Source organism: Pelodiscus sinensis, chromosome 23, assembly GCF_049634645.1.
Source record: "Pelodiscus sinensis isolate JC-2024 chromosome 23, ASM4963464v1, whole genome shotgun sequence".
Classification (NCBI taxonomy): Eukaryota; Metazoa; Chordata; order Testudines; family Trionychidae; genus Pelodiscus; species Pelodiscus sinensis.
The window spans coordinates 5,835,252-5,851,546 of NC_134733.1; the positions used below are offsets into that span (position 1 = coordinate 5,835,252).

A 16,295-nucleotide genomic window follows, 5' to 3' on the forward strand; every position below is an offset into this window, starting at 1 on the left:
TGTCCAGATCCTTTGTAATTTTACCCCTACCTTCCAAAGCATTTGCAACCCCTCCGAGTTTGGTATTTTCTGCAAACTTTAGAAGTGCACTTTCTGAAGCTGTGTCTACACTGTTCTGTTTAATGCGCCTCTGTGGCAGGGCTTTTCCGTGGCAGTGGGGTCCTGGCACCAGCACTGGGAGACAGCTCTCACAGCATGGTAGCTAAGGAGAGGAGCTAACTGCTCCCTGCGCTGGAAGACTGTTTGCACCGGTGCTTCACAGCACTGTCACTTGCTGCTCTCGGTGGGTATGGCTTTTTTCAGATCCTTGACCAAGAAGGTCACAGCACAGTAAAGGGGCAGTGAAGACAAGTCCTAAGCCATTAACATAACCGAGGAAGGTATTTCTGCCTTCGAAGGTGGAGATGTAGGTTTCCACCTCACCTTGGGTACATCTACACTAGCCCCCTAGTTCGAACTAGGGAGGCTAATGAGGGCGACCGAAATTGCAAATGAAGCGCGGGATTTAAATATCCCGCCCTTCATTAGCATGTTCCTGGGTGGTCGCCATTTTGGAAATTGACTAACCCGGAATAACTGCCCACGTCTACACGTGGCAGGCAAACGGGAGATCGAAGTAAACCCCTAACTCGAATTAGTGGTTAAATCTCATTCCACGAGAAATAACAGCTCATTCGAGTTAGGGGTTTACTTCGATCTTCCGTTCACCTGCCGCCTGTAGACGCGGTTATTCTGGGCTAGTCAATTTCCAAAATCCCGCGCTTCATTTGCAATTTCGGTCGCCCTCATTAGCCTCCCTAGTTCGAACTAGGGGGCTAGTGTAGACGTACCCCTTGAGCTGAGCCCTCAAAAGCCAAGATTCTCTCTTCGCTATGGTTCCCAGGGCATGTTTTGGGAAAAGAGAAGTTTTCCACGGGTTAGCAGCCCGTGGAGCAGAGGTGTGTGGGGGCGGGGGGGTTAGCAGCCCAAGGAGCAGAGGTGCTGGGGGGGGGTTGCATGGGCGAGGGGTTAGCAGCCCATGGCGCAGAGGTGCTGGGGGGGGGTGTTAGCAGCCCATGGACAGAGGTGCTGGGGGGGGTTAGCAGCCCATGGAGCAGAGGTGCTGGGGGGGGTGTTAGCAGCCCATGGACAGAGGTGCTGGGGGGGGTTAGCAGCCCATGGAGCAGAGGTGCTGGGGGGGGGTTAGCAGCCCATGGAGCAGAGGTGCTGGGGGGGGGGGGGTTAGCAGCCCATGGAGCAGAGGTGCTGGGGGGGGGTTAGCAGCCCATGGACAGAGGTGCTGGGGGGGGGTTAGCAGCCCATGGACAGAGGTGCTGGGGGGGGGGTTAGCAGCCCATGGACAGAGATGCTGGGGGGGGGGTTAGCAGCCCATGGAGCAGAGGTGCTGGGGGGGGGGTTAGCAGCCCATGGACAGAGGTGCTGGGGGGGGGGTTAGCAGCCCATGGACAGAGGTGCTGGGGGGGGTTAGAAGTCCATGGAGCAGAGGTGCTGGGGGGGGGGGTTAGCAGCCCATGGAGCAGAGGTGCTGGGGGGGGGGGGTTAGCAACCCATGGACAGAGGTGCTGGGGGGGGTTAGAAGTCCATGGAGCAGAGGTGCTGGGGGGGGAGGTTAGCAGCCCATGGAGCAGAGGTGCTGGGGGGGGGTTAGCAGCCCATGGAGCAGAGGTGCTGGGGGGGGGGGGTTAGCAGCCCTTGGACAGAGGTGCTGGGGGGGGGGGGTTAGCAGTCCATGGACAGAGGTGCTGGGGGGGGGGGGTTAGCAGTCCATGGACAGAGGTGCTGGGGGGGGGAGGTTAGCAGCCCATGGAGCAGAGGTGCTGGGAGGGGGGGGTTAGCAGTCCATGGAGCAGAGATGCTGGGGGGGGGGGGGTTAGCAGCCCATGGACAGAGATGCTGGGGGGGGGGGGTTAGCAGTCCATGGAGCAGAGATGCTGGGGGGGGGGGGTTAGCAGTCCATGGAGCAGAGATGCTGGGGGGGGGGGTTAGCAGCCCATGGACAGAGATGCTGGGGGGGGGTTAGCAGTCCATGGAGCAGAGATGCTGGGGGGGGGGGGGGGTTAGCAGCCCATGGACAGAGATGCTGGGGGGGGGGGGTTAGCAGTCCATGGACAGAGATGCTGGGGGGGGGGTTAGCAGCCCATGGAGCAGAGATGCTGGGGGGGGGGGTTAGCAGTCCATGGACAGAGATGCTGGAGGGGGGGTTAGCAGCCCATGGAGCAGAGATGCTGGGGGGGGGGGTTAGCAGCCCATGGACAGAGGTGCTGGGGGGGGGGGTTAGCAGCCCATGGAGCAGAGGTGCTGGGGGGGGGGTTAGCAGCCCATGGACAGAGGTGCTGGGGGGGGGTTAGCAGCCCATGGACAGAGGTGCTGGGGGGGGGGTTAGCAGCCCATGGACAGAGGTGCTGGGGGGGGGGGGGTTAGCAGCCCATGGAGCAGAGGTGCTGGGGGGGGGGGTTAGCAGTCCATGGACAGAGATGCTGGGGGGGGGGGGTTAGCAGCCCATGGACAGAGATGCTGGGGGGGGGGGGGTTAGCAGCCCATGGACAGAGATGCTGGGGGGGGGTTAGCAGTCCATGGACAGAGGTGCTGGGGGGGGGGGTTAGCAGCCCATGGACAGAGGTGCTGGGGGGGGGGTTAGCAGCCCATGGAGCAGAGATGCTGGGGGGGGGGGGTTAGCAGCCCATGGACAGAGATGCTGGGGGGGGGGGTTAGCAGCCCATGGAGCAGAGATGCTGGGGGGGGGGGTTAGCAGCCCATGGAGCAGAGATGCTGGGGGGGGGGGTTAGCAGCCCATGGACAGAGGTGCTGGGGGGGGGGAGGTTAGCAGTCCATGGAGCAGAGGTGCTGGGGGGGGGGTTAGCAGCCCATGGACAGAGGTGCTGGGGGGGGGGGTTAGCAGCCCATGGACAGAGGTGCTGGGGGGGGGGTTAGCAGCCCATGGACAGAGGTGCTGGGGGGGGGTTAGCAGTCCATGGAGCAGAGGTGCTGGGGGGGGGGTTAGCAGCCCATGGACAGAGGTGCTGGGGGGGGGGGTTAGCAGCCCATGGACAGAGGTGCTGGGGGGGGGTTAGCAGCCCATGGACAGAGGTGCTGGGGGGGGGGTTAGCAGCCCATGGACAGAGGTGCTGGGGGGGGGGGGGGGGTTAGCAGCCCATGGACAGAGGTGCTGGGGGGGGGGTTAGCAGTCCATGGAGCAGAGGTGCAGCGGAGCCATTGCACCGGCACAGAGGGGGCCTGCATCCGACCCGCCCGGTGCCCATCAGGAGTCCCACCGGAGCCGATCCCCTTCCCCGGCCTGGGGCCTGTGACGTCGGCCGCCCACCGCCCCTGGGCTGCGCTCCTGAATATTCATCGGCGGCCGGGAGCCAAGCGGCCGCGCAGCCGGGAGCGGGCAGTCGCGCTCCGCCATTGGCTGCGGGAGGCTCCTGGCCCGGGGAGCCGCCGAGGGGCTTGGCTGGGGGAGCCGCCGCGAGCGGGGAGCGGCGCAGCCGGTGCCGCGGTGCAAGGGGGCGATGGCAGCGGGCCCGCGAGGGGAGCCCTAGAGGAGCCGGGCGCGCGTGGAGCCGGCGGGGCGCGCGGAGCGTGGGCTGCAGCCGGGCGCTTGCTCCTTTGTAAGCGCGCAACAAAGGCTGGCGCGGAGCGGGGTAAGTGACCGCGGCGACCCCCCCCTGCTTCTCCCGGCCGGATTGCGGAGCCTCCCCCCGGGAACCAGACCGCGGGGCCGGCTCCCCCAGCTCCGGAGCCCAGCCCTGGGGAGCGCCCGTCTTGCCCCCCCGGCTGGGAACAGACACAAAGCCAGAGGGGAGGCAGCCTGCCCTGCTCACCCAGACCCCGTCTGGCTCTGGCGGGGGGGTTGAATGTCTGGTGGGTGGCCCATGGGTGCGTCTGTTGGAGGGTGAGGTCGCCTCCTCCCTGCTATTGTGCGCAAATCGCTGGGCCAAGCCCCCCTTGCGAGGAGGGGCTGGCAGAGCCAGGGATTGGAAACACTCAGGCTGGCCAAGGAAGGCACAGGAAAATAGCCCTGCTTTTTAGCCTGGGCTCTGAACGTTTTCACGGCTGTTCAATGTGGCTCCAAGGGGCCAGGCCAGCCCCCTAGGCGAAGGGGAGTTTGGGAAGCTGCTCTCCAGCCAGAACCGATAGATGCCCCCCTTTAGTAATCCACCTGTGGCCCTTGTGTGTTGTGAAGAGCTCAGCCGTGGGGCGAGAGAGCCGTTCTGTTTCCGTGGCCCGGTGTGTCCGTGGCTTTTCTGCCAACGCGGAGTGAATGGTGGCTGCGTGGGACGGTTTGTTTTTAAATGAAAGAGTTAAAGCGGAACAACCCCGGGTGCCGATGCAGTGAGAGGGGATAGAGGTGCCTTCTCGTGGTAGAACTTATTCTCTGAAATGGGGATAAGGTATAGCTGTAGTAAGAGGCGAGCCTAAAACTTAAGCCCTTGTATTTCAGGCCTGAGGCCTAGGCAAAAGTGGCCAAGAACTGCGAGCAAGAGGCAGGCTTGCTTGCAGACTTTGGCGAGAACAGGGCTGACGCGTTCCTGCATGAGAGGCACAGGCGGTGCGGTGCCTGTTCCAGAGCGATGGCCACAGGACACTTTGTTAGGAGGTATCTTGGTCCCAACACACTCCCCACAGATAACAAGGACGTACGGACCCAAGTTCTGAGCGGGGTCCAGCATGGCAGCATGCTGACAAGCGCTGCTTGGATTGAACCACCCCGGGCAAGACAATGGGCGGGAGCGAGATGCATCAGAGGGCGGCACCCTGATATGTCGGGAGTGACATGTAACTTGTTTGTATCTTAAGGGGGTTGTCCCTAAGGGACAGTGGGGATCCTGCCACCAAATGAGCTGGGTCCATTGTCACTGGCTCAGTCTTAGCGTTGCTGTAGACATCTGATCCAGGGAACTATTACTGGCTCAGCTGCCTTTGTCCCTTATCTGATTTTGTGGTCTGCTGTGCTGGCTACCTGTGTAATACATGTGGCCTACGTCTACACTGGCAGGATTTTCCGGAAATGCTTTTAACGGAAAAGTTTTCCGTTAAAAGCATTTTCGGAAAAGCGCGTCTAGATTGGCAGGATGCTTTTCCGGAAAAGCACTTTTTGCGGAAAAGCATCCGTGGCCAATCTAGACGCGCTTTTCTGCAAAAAAGCCCCGATCGCCATTTTCACAATCGGGGCTTTTTTGTGGAAAACAGTCCTGTGCTGTCTACACTGGCCTTTTTGCGCAAAAGTATTTCGCAAAAAGACTTTTGCCCGAACGGGAGCAGCAAAGTATTTCCGGAAAATCACTGACGATCTTACATGAGATTGTCAGTGTTTTTCCAGAAATTCAAGTGGCCAGTGTAGACAGCTGGCAAGTTTTTCCAGAAAAGCGGCTGATTTTCTGGAAAAACTTGCCAGTCTAGACACAGCCGTGCAGTATACAGGGGGAGCAAACCACACAGCCGAATGATTATCAGTGAACAGAGCAAGATACCTGTCAGGACACCACACTGGTGACTTCTGACCACAATATTATCATCATACCCGGGCCTTTAAAGTGGTATAATTGTCTTTAAAGTGGATGCACTATAGAGATTTTCCATCGGCGATAGTTAAAGTGGTACAACCCCTCTTTACAGATAGGATGGATCCCTTGAGGATTACCTGTTCTCTTTACTCTCTCTGGGTCACCTGGCAATGGCCACTGTTGGAAACCAGCTCCAAACATGGCTTAAGATATTGGCTCTTTCTCATAAATTCTAAAATCAGGCTATTGGGCTAGATGGACCCTTTGGTCTGATCCACTATGGCTGTTCTCATGTTCATAGACTGTGTGTGGCTGTAGAGTTTTAATTGCTCACTTCATTTTGAATGGTTTCTTACAAAGGGTTACTCTGCATGCTTAAATACCTCTGCTTAAATGAGGTTTACGGGATCTTTCGTAAAAGCCTTCCCTTTTCGAAAGAACCGCGTCTAGACTGTGGTTTTACTTTCAAAATAGCGCTTTTTCAAAAGAGAGCCATGACGTGATTATGCAAATGAAGCGTGGGACATTTAAATCCCGGCTTCATTTGCAATTTCGAAGTGCCTGATTTACATCTCTCTGTCGAAAAAGGGATGTAATCTAGACACAGTCTTAGAGACTAACAAAAATATAGAGAGTATTGTGAGCTTTCGTGGGCACAACCCACTTCCTCAGATGAATGGAGCAAGGGGTCCAGAGGTACAAATAAATAGCAGACAAAGGGGGGAGAGTGACAGGGAAAGAAAAAAATGGTCATTTAAAGTGTCCGTGCTGAATGAGGCTAATAGAGTGGGCTGTAAGTGCCCGATACTTAAGCTTTTTATGTCATTTGGGTGTTGAATATAATGGCCCATCCAAGCTAAGTAAACAGCACTTACAGACCACTCTATTAGCTTCATTTATCAGGGACACTTTAACTGATAAGTTTTTTTTCTTTCCCTTCTCCTCTCTCCTCTTTTTCTGATATTTATTTGCACCTCTGGACCCCTTGCCCCATTCATTTGAAGAAGTGAATTGTGCCCAGGAAAGCTCATGATACCCTCTCCATTTTTGTGTTAGTCTCTAAGGTGCTATGGGCCGATTCATTGTTTTTTAGTTACAGACTAACACGGCTACCCCTCGGGGCCAGTTATACACCCTGTCACGTATAGCTAAAGATGTGACTGGGAAAGTGCTTATATGACACAAACCCTAGCTCTGTGTCCAGTTAAGTACTAATTGCATCCTGCCGAGGTCTGCCTGTGCCGCACCATAACAGCTCACCCGTTGGTTGAAGTTTAGCATGATTTAATACAGCAGGAAGATGTGATTAAAACCACTTAAAGTTGTTGCTGGAACCAGCTCCAAACATGACTTAAGATACTGGTGCTTTTCCAAACATTCTCAAGTCAGAATAGATCTTTGCAGTCACTTATCTGAGCTCTTGCATACCAGGCCGTATTCCTTGGCATAATTCCTGTTTTAACTAGGGATGTTAAATACCGGTTAATTGAATAGTCGATTAACTTCATGAATCCTTATCGGTCACTCAGCTATTCTATAGACCCCGGGGGTGGGGTTGGACTTCCAAGCAGCCCCCTGACACTCTGTGCTGCTGCCTCTGTACAGGTGACAGCTGGTCCAGGAGGTGAGACAGTTTGAAAATTAGCTCCTCTCGCGGACCAGCTGCCTGTCGCCCCCCGCTGCTGCCTCTGATACAGAGGCAGCAATGTGGGGTGGCAGCAGTCCCTGTCTAGGGGAGGGGGCTGAGCTCCTGGTCCTGACATGAGCCGGGTTGGCTGCCCGGCTGGCTCCTAATACACACAGAGCTGCAGTGGGGGTAGGTCCCTGACCCTGTGCAAGCCAGAACTGAGCCAAGCTGCCGGCCAACCTGCTAAAAATTTCCTGACAGGGGGAGGGGGGAGAAATGCATGTAGTCTACAGCATTAACCTATAAGCTTTTGCGTAGTGGTTAATCAGCTACACTGTTACGTCCCTAGTTTGAACAAAAGCAGAGCTCTTTGAAGATCATCCAGTCTTGATTTAAAAGTTTCCAGTGATAGAGATTCCGCCCCAAGCCTTGTTAAGCGGTTCCAATGGCAAATTGCCCTTGTTATACCATATTTCTAGTTTGGGTTTGTCTGTCTTCAACTTCCAGCTGCTAGATCATGTCACTGAAATACTTCCGAGATCTCGTTCTGTGTTGGATCTTTCTCAATTTGTATACTAAGTTAATCAAATTAGTGATGCTGGAGGAAGGGGGAAGGGGAAAAGACCAAACCGGCTTGTACAAATCTTAAAGAGCTAAAGGGGCCTCATCAGAATGAAGGCGTCAAGCTTGGGACCTGTCTACTGTGGCTGTAGTGTACCTGACCAAAGGCGAAATCCAGCCCCGCCCAGGCAGCCTGCCCAGCGCCCAGGCATGAATAAATCCCTGTTCTGTGGTGTTAATTGGGAACTGCCTGATTCGTGGACCTTAGAATCATAGAACCATAGAGCTGGAAGAGACCTCAGAACAGTGGTCCCCAACGCGGTGCCCCCGGGCGTCATGGCGCCTGCTGGGGCATTTGTGCACGCCCGCCGACAACCTGGGCCGGCTCTGCCCCCGGTGCGCGGTGCACAGGAGGCGCCGGCCCCAGGTGCGTGACACGCACCGGCGCCGGGTGCGCGGTGCTCGGGAGGCCCCAACCCCGGGGCACATGCGGGCGCACGGCGCTCAAGCGGCGCCGGTGCTGGCCCCAGGCGCGCGGCTCGGGCAGCGGCGCTGGCCCCAGGCCCACGGCACAAGGCGCTCGGGCAGCCCCAGCCCCGGCCCTGGGGCACATGCCGGCACCAACCATTAAATCCCCCCTCACTCTTCTCTTCTGAAGACTAAACAGACCCAACTCCCTCAGTCTCTCCTCATAGGTCATGCGCTCCAGCCCCCTAATCATTTTGGTCGCCCTCTGCTGGACCCTCTCCAATGCATCCAGCGGCAGATTTAGGGCAGGGCGAGCAGGGCGGCTGTCCCGGGCCCCGCGCTTCCCGAGGCCCCGCGCATGCGTCGTGGCGCCACGGTGCATGCGCCGTATCAAAGGGGGGGCCCCACAAAATTTCGCTGCCCGGGGCCCTGCGGCTCTGCCCTGGGCCCCGCAGCACTCTCATCCGCCCCTGAATGCACCCACATCCTTTTTGTAGTGGGGGTCCCAGAACTGGACAGAATACTCCAGATGTGGCCTCACCAGAGCCGAATAAAGGGGAAACTTGGGCCAACTCCCTGTGCCATAGCTGATTTGCCAGCCCAAAGTCTCAGTGAGCTGGATCCACTGAACGCGCAAAGTGTTTTGGAAAGAATGCTGCACTTTTATTTTTAAAAATTACTCACCGGCCCTGCACTTGTGATGAGCCGCGTGACAATAATAGATCCGGGAGCTGAAGGGAGCACATGGAAACTAAAACAGAGTGAGTCTGGTGCTTTCCAGGGTACGGGCCAAGGTAAACATTTTCTCTCAGGCATTTGGAAATAGGGTAGGCAGTGAATTGTAAGGGTGGGGCAATACTGGAAAGGGATTTGTGGTAGGTCATCTTAAACCAGAGCTACTCAACTTTGGAAGCCCCGGTGGCCACAGTGATACTCACAGCACATGCCAAGGGCCGCACCTTAAGTGTGATTGCATAGACATACAAATATATATACAAATATATGTAAATAGCTACTTTCACGCTGACGGGCATGCATGCAAAAATTAAAACAAGACTGCACAACACATAGGCCCCATTGAAGTCAGTTCTGCTGATATTAATAAAATGCAATATTTACCCGATTTCCACCCAATGACAGCACTTCTAATGAGCAATGAGCATATACAATATGATGGGGACTAATTTGGCTACAACTAACTCGAGAGAGATCTTGGAGTCATTATGGATAGTTCTCTGAAAACATCCACTCCGTGCGCAGCAGCAGTGAAAAAAGCAAATAAAATGTTAGGAGTAATTAAAAAAGGGATAGAGAATAAGACAGAAAATATCTAAAATATCTTATTGCCTCTATATAAAACCATGATACGCCTACATCTTGAGTACTGTGTACAGATGTGGTCAGCTCATCTTGAAAAAGATACATTGGCATTGGAAAAGGTTCACAAAAAGGCAACAAAAATGATTAGGGGCTTGGAACCGGTCCCATATAAAGAGAGATTAAAAAGACATGGATTTTTCAGTTTAGAAAAGAGGAGACTAAGGTGAGATATGATAGAGGTCTATAAAATCATGACTGGTGTGGAAAAAGTGAATAAGGAAATGTTATTTACTTATTCCCATAATATAAGAACTAGGGTCAGCAAATGAAATGAATAGGCAGCAGGTTTAAAACAAACAAAAGGAGGGTTTTCTTTACTCAGCGCACAGTCAACCCGTGGAACTCCTTGCCAGAGGATACAGTGAGGACTAGGTCTTTAACAGGGTTCAAAAAAGAGCTAGCTAGATTCATGGAGGTTAGGTCAGGATGGGTAGGAATGGTGTCCCTAGCTCTGTTTCTCTGGAAGTGGGAGACAGGGCAGGGGTCACGTGAGGATTACCTGTTGTGATCCTGCCCTCTGGGGCGTTTGGTATTGGCCACTGTCAGCAGACAGGACACTGGGCTAGAAGGACCTTTAGTCTGACCCAGTCTGGCCGCTCTTATGTTCTAATGACAGTCCAGGAATTTAACTACTAAAACGCATATCAAAAGAAGACCATTATATTGACTTTTTGGTTTTTGCTCCTACCCGTGGGCTGCAAACAAACGGCCCATGGGCTGCATGTGGCCCGTGGGCTGTGTGTTGAGTAGCTCTGTCTTAAACCGATGAACTAGGCACACAGGTCAGAACCTCAAAGGCATTTATGCTTGTAAATTCAATCGATTTCAGATGGTTTCCATGGAAGTTAGGGGCCTACATACTTTGAGGAGCTGGGCCCTAGATTACAGCATAGGTCTAAAGATGCCCTTTGTAGAATGTTTATGAATCTAGATAAATAAGGACCCTATGGGGGGAGGGATAGCTCAGTGGTTTGAGCATTGGCTTGTTAAATCCAGGGTTGTTAGTTCAATTGTTGTGGAAGGAATTTGGGGCAAAAATTCATCAGGGATGGTACTTGGTCCTGCTGTGAAGGCAGGGGACTGGACTTGATGACCTTGCAAGGTCCTTTCCAGTTCTAGAAGATAGGCAATTTCCATTATAAAAATACAATAACACTCCATAGAGGGTCTATGTAAGGGAGGAAGCCCCATTTGGAAGGGATGACACACATTTTGCGTTTCAGGCTTCCAAAGAATTATTGAACTAGACCCAGCAAAGCGGTTTACAAATGGCAAGGTGCAATTTGATGAGTGTGTTTTAAGAAACAGTAGCCTGGAGCCAGAGCGTGAGGGCAGAGAAGTGGAGAGGAGTCTGCCCTTAATTCTAATGAGGATAAACAGTGGGATTGCCAGGTACCAGCTAGGAGACAGACTGGTAAACATTAGCCTGTGTCTCTTGTCAACAGACAGTGCCGCAGAGGAAGTGCCTTACAAAAAAAAAAGCTGAACACCAGGGGAACAGCAAAGACAAGGAGGTGGGGACTGCGGAGCGTAGCCATCTGCTCAGGGGGGATCCCAGAGGTAGGATAATCCATTAAAGGCAAGGCAAGGAAGGCTGTGACCCGCTAGTCAGCCGAACAAGTGTATGAGGGGCCCTGGTGAAGGCAGACGCCATTCGGTATTCGGGCCTGATACAGAGCTGCTGGCGAGTCTTTCCCTTGGTTTCCATGAGCCTTGGATCGCCCTGGTGCTGGGGGAAAGGGGACGGACATGTGCACCAAGGGACCAAGAGCAGGAGTTAAGACGCCTGTGAGTCCTCTGGCGCGTCTGTCTCTGCATCCAAAGGCCAGTCGGGCCGCACTGTGGTACCTGCACAAATGCGCAGTGAAAGGGCTTTGAATGGGGGCAGAGTAGGGATGTGAATGAGTCGAGTAGATGATTAACCCGTAAGCCCAGGCATATCGGCTAATTTACTCGACAAGTCGCATTTCCTCCCCCTTGCTGCCTCTGCCACAGAGGCAGCAAGGGGGGGAAGCAGGAGCCAGTGCTGGGGGGAGCCGGCTTAAAAGCTGGTTCCCCCCAGCACTGGCTCCGTGGCTCTGTGGTGCTGCCCGCCTCCCTCCCCCTGGCCTCCCCCGCACTGTTCCCCTATCAGGCAGCCTCTGCCCGTGGCAGGCCCTGGCTCGCTGTGGACAGAGCTGCTTTACGGCAGCAGCCTCTGCCTACAGTGGACCCAGGCTCGCCGAGAACAGAGGCTGCTCCATGGGAGGCAGAAGAGCCTCTGTCCACAGGGAGCTCAGGGCTCCCCTCCCCCAGACAGGGGCTGCTGCCCCCCCATGCTGCTGCCTCTGTATCAGAGGCAAGAGCCCTGGGCGACAGGCAGCCAGTCTGTGTGGAGAGCTGTTCTTTAAACTGGTTCCCCTGACAGACTGGCTCTCACCTGGCACCCCTCACTGCCTGGCTCCCGCCTGATAGAGAGGCAGCAGCGCGGAGTGGGAGGGGGGCCAGACCGCACTGGCTGCTGGCCCCACCCTCCAGGGACTATAGAATAGTCGACTCAGCTATCGAATTCATGCGGTTACTCGACTAGTCTCTTACCCGATAGCTACCACCCCTAGTGCAGAGCAGGGACCGTGCGGCACCCTTTAATCAGCGGCGTGCACCCCAGGCGCTCCCAAAAGGGATTCCGACAGAGTCATTAGCTCCTGCTCCAGCATCGGCTCTCCCCTCTGACACCTACTCCTCTGTGCCTCCAGCAGGCAGGACGGGTTTCTGTCCCCTCCACGGGACCCTGTGAATGCTGGGCCTGCATGTCTCGTTCAGGTGCAAGCACGTGAACCCTCCACCATAGCCAGGCCCAGCTGATGACCGATCGGTTTTGCCCAGCAAGGCAGGCTCACCCAGAAGAGCGCTGTTGCTTCCAGTGCAGAAAACAGGGGGCAGGGGGAAAGTCCAGGTGGAGTTACAGCTGAATGGGGGCCCCAGCGTTTGCATGGGGGGGCCTAGCACCTCACAAGAGAGAGTCCCTGCTCCAAAGAGCCTCCAGTCTGCATAGACGGGGCGGGAAGGCGTGTTATTAACCTCCAGGCACACAGAGGTTACGTAGGAGCCCTCCTGTTGTCACATTGGCACAGCTGCCGGGCCTGGAGAGGCGGTTAGGACGGCGGGTGCATAGGCAGAACTGTTATATTGTTGACCCAGAGAATACTCTGGCTGCTGCCCTCCACCCCTTCATTTGGAAGAGGAGACATTCACCCGCAGCAGGTTTCAAAATGAAGAACAAAGGCTTCCTGTTTCCACCGGGAGCTCAGGGTGGGGTTCGCATTCGCGCTCTGCACTGGCCTTGCTCTCTTCCTGTTGGAATCCACAGTCGACGGTGATGGGCGCCAACCCTGAGGCTGTGTCTAGACTGGCAAGTTTTTCCGCAAAATCATCTGCTTTTGCGGAAAAACTTGCCAGCTGTCTACACTGGCCGCTTGAATTTCCGCAAAAGCACTGACGATCTCATGTAAGATTGTCAGTGCTTTTGCGGAAATACTATGCTGCTCCCATTCGGGCAAAAGTCTTTTTCCGAAAAACTTTTGCACAAAAGGGCCAGTGTAGACAGCAGAGATTTGTTTTCCGCAAAAAAGCCCCGATTGCGAAAATGGCGATCGGGGCTTTTTTGCGGAAAAGCGCGTCTAGATTGGCCATGGATGCTTTTCTGCAAAAAGTGCTTTTCCGGAAAAGCGTCCTGCCAATCTAGACACGCTTTTCCAAAAATGCTTTTAACGGAAAACTTTTCCGTTAAAAGCATTTCCGGAAAATCATGCCAGTGTAGACGTAGCCTGAGTGTCTAGTCGCTGCGGGCGAAGTGCCCCTCGGTGCAAAGGCTGTGTACCATGTAGGTTCTGCCTCCACTTGTGGGGCGGTGGCAGTAGGGTTTCTAGGCGAGGGTTCGCAGCCACCTCGCGGCCGGTGAAGCCTGGGGGAGGCACCTGCATGATTTATCCAAATGCACGTGACCGGCTTCTCCTCCCAGCTCAGGAAGGCGCCGCGGGGTTCAGAAAGTCAGATCTGCCGGTTGGCAGCATGATGCAGGCATCGCGAGATGTGCTCTGCGTGTCACGTACCACACGGCGGGGGGAGCAGGAACGTGTGAAGGGCTGGGGGGAACATGCATTTCCAGTCGGAGGGTCCAGTGCCAAATGCTCACGCTGGCTCCGCGGGTGTTCTGTGTGTTGGGGTGCTGGGAGGGGCTCAGAGGATTTGAAGCCCTGGCTGCTGACGTGGCTCACGTGGCATTTGGGTGCTCACACTAGATTGGCGGACTGACTTGAGTCACAGACACCAATGGGGCAGGCGTCCAAGTTCTGTAAGGGACATCCGGCGTTTGTGTGTCGCCACGGGTGTTGTGTGAGATGTATTCGTGCAAGGCTCTGTGCACGACTATGAATTCCCCCAGGAACTAAGGACTATCACAAACCTCACCATTTTCTGCTCCACGTCCAAGGTAGACGTCTCCGGCCTTTCCTACTGTATTACACAGCAAGGGATGTATTTCCTTCTCTAATACCCAGCCATGAGCATTTTAAACAAATACAAATAAAACTCCCCCCTACCACACAGGACTCTCCATGTCACACGGTTTTCCCTCTGGGGAGAGGAGGAGAGTCAGCTGTGTATTGCTGTTGCTTAATACAGTGTTGGAAGGTGCTCGGATATTCCGTGATGAGTGCGATATAATAATAGCTGATTGAGAATAGAGCTTGCTCCAGGCCGGGGTGAATGCAGGGGATATGCAGGCATAGAAGCTGGAGGAAAATGAGACGTCAGATAAACAGTGAAGCCAATGATTAAATAATGGTGACTGTCCATTAGCCGGTTGTCGCCCGTCTCTGCCTTTCGATGGCCTTTTGTTTAGCTTCCCCATCAAACTTTAAAAACTTTCCATCGGAACCCGAGAGTTTTTCGCTCCCTTTTCACTGTGTTCTGAGAGCTGACCCTGGTTACCAGGGGCTGCTCGGTGGAATGGGAGGCCACGGCTGGCTTGTCCCGGCCACCCAATCTTTGCTTATTATCACAACTGTTTCCCTGGCTTCAGCTGCTGTGCAGCTTCAATCACGTGGCTTACGGATGTGGAAAAACAACAGGCTCCTGGAGGAGGCCTGGTCCAGCAAGCCAGCTTTGTGGCCACGGCAGGATGAAGTTAATCTAGGGTGGCTGGGGGCAATTAGAAAAAGCTGCAGCGCCCCCCCCCCCCCCCCCACCCCCGCAGAGGATCCGGGGCCCTAGGCAGGCTCTGTGGATGTCGAGGAGAGAGGGAGGGCGGTTTCTGATTCTGTCCCTCCCCTCCCCCCATTGCTCTCTCTTGTTCTCCCGAGTCCTTTAACCCGGGAATGGGCGGGTGTTTTTCTTGGCTGTGTGCTGCGGCTCAGCCACAAGTTACGGGCTTCTTGCAGGGGGCAGTGCAGAGCGGTCCCATCCATTGGACGGTTTGGGGTGGCTGCTCCCGGCCCTGCGCTTTGGGGGTCCCTGTGAACGGGTCCCAGGGCGGCCCAGGGGATTACTGGGGAACTTGGCGCAGGGCAGCAGCCGGGGACGGGCCACTCCACACTCACCATGGTGGCGGGAGCCGGAGAGAGCCAGCAGCGTGTTCTGCCCTGGCCCTCTCCCGGCAGGCTGTGCTCAGCTTCGCCGTGGCAGCGGCAACGGGCTGGGGTCTCATCCCTATTGCCTCTCCCCTCCCCCCGTGCCAGGCCCCCTTGCTCACGTCTCTTGGGGAGGGGGCTTTGGGCAACGGAGGAGGGGGTGGGGTGGGGGCGGAGCAGAAGCGGGGCTTGTGGCAGGAGGGGTTGCCCTGGGCCCCACACCGCCCTAAGGATGGCCCTACATCTAGCTCAGTGTCCTGTCCTCTAACAATGGCCAATGCCAGGTGCCCCAGAGGGAATGGACAGAACAGGGCAATTACCAAGTGGTAAATCCCCTGTCTCCCATTTCCATCCTCTGGTAAACAGAGGTGAGGGACCCCTTCCCTGGCCTTCCTGGCTAATAACCACTGATGGATCTATCCTCCATGAATGTTTCTAGCTCCTTTTTTGAACCCTGTTAGTGTTTTGGCTTCACAACATCCTCTGGCAAGGAGTTCCACAAGTTGACTGTGTGCTGTGTCCTCTAGTGGCTGATTGAAATAACGAATAGCTGCTTACTACTGCTTCTAGTTTATGGAGTTAACTCCTCTAGCTCAAGTGCTCTGCTTCCAAAAGATCCTAAGGATTGAACTCTGCTGAGATCCTTGCGTTGAGGGACCACCAGGATCCCGCTGTGCTAGATGATGTACAAACACAGAACAAAGAGATGGGTTCCCGACCACAGGGGAGCTCACAATCTGAGCGCCGCTCAAGAGATGACAGTCGGATACAGTCAGACAGGGGAGCACCAAGAGACAATGGTCTCCTTACCTTGTCAATATTTGTAAAGGTTCTTTACCTTTTTGTAGTGTATCTTTAGCACCGGATTGTACCGTACTTGCTTTTTTTTCCGGTCTCTTCCACTGCCTGATTGCCGAGTGCCCCAGACAGCGAACACGCCGCCTTACTGCGACAGAGTTCCTTGTTCAGTCGCGGGAGCAAGCAGCTTTGTGGCTTTGTCACCTGTCAGCACCCGTCTCTGCTGTTCTCCATCCTGGGCCCTGGCTTTTGGTGTCTGCTTACAGAGCCACGGCGTGGGTGGAGAGATGCTTTTATTAGACCAGCTTCTGACAGGCACAAGCTTTGGAGCTTACACAGAGCTCG

General features: G+C 55.1%; 1 protein-coding gene across 31 annotated transcripts in view; it reads left to right on the forward strand.

Annotated features, from left to right (window-relative positions):
• Window positions 1-16,295, forward strand: part of ARHGEF10L (Rho guanine nucleotide exchange factor 10 like) — a 247,907-nt gene that overhangs the window by 17,889 nt on the left and 213,723 nt on the right. For 26 of the 31 annotated variants that reach the window (XM_075906145.1, XM_075906159.1, XM_075906160.1 and 23 more), the window contains exon 1: window positions 3,384-3,644. The exons of 1 other annotated variant lie outside the window; for it this stretch is intronic. The gene's annotated coding sequence lies outside the window, so the exon portion shown is untranslated. Of the gene's footprint in view, window positions 1-3,381; window positions 3,645-16,295 lie in introns of those variants that run through there. 4 more of the 31 variants (XM_075906175.1, XM_075906176.1, XM_075906178.1 and 1 more) reach the window with 3 other exon arrangements.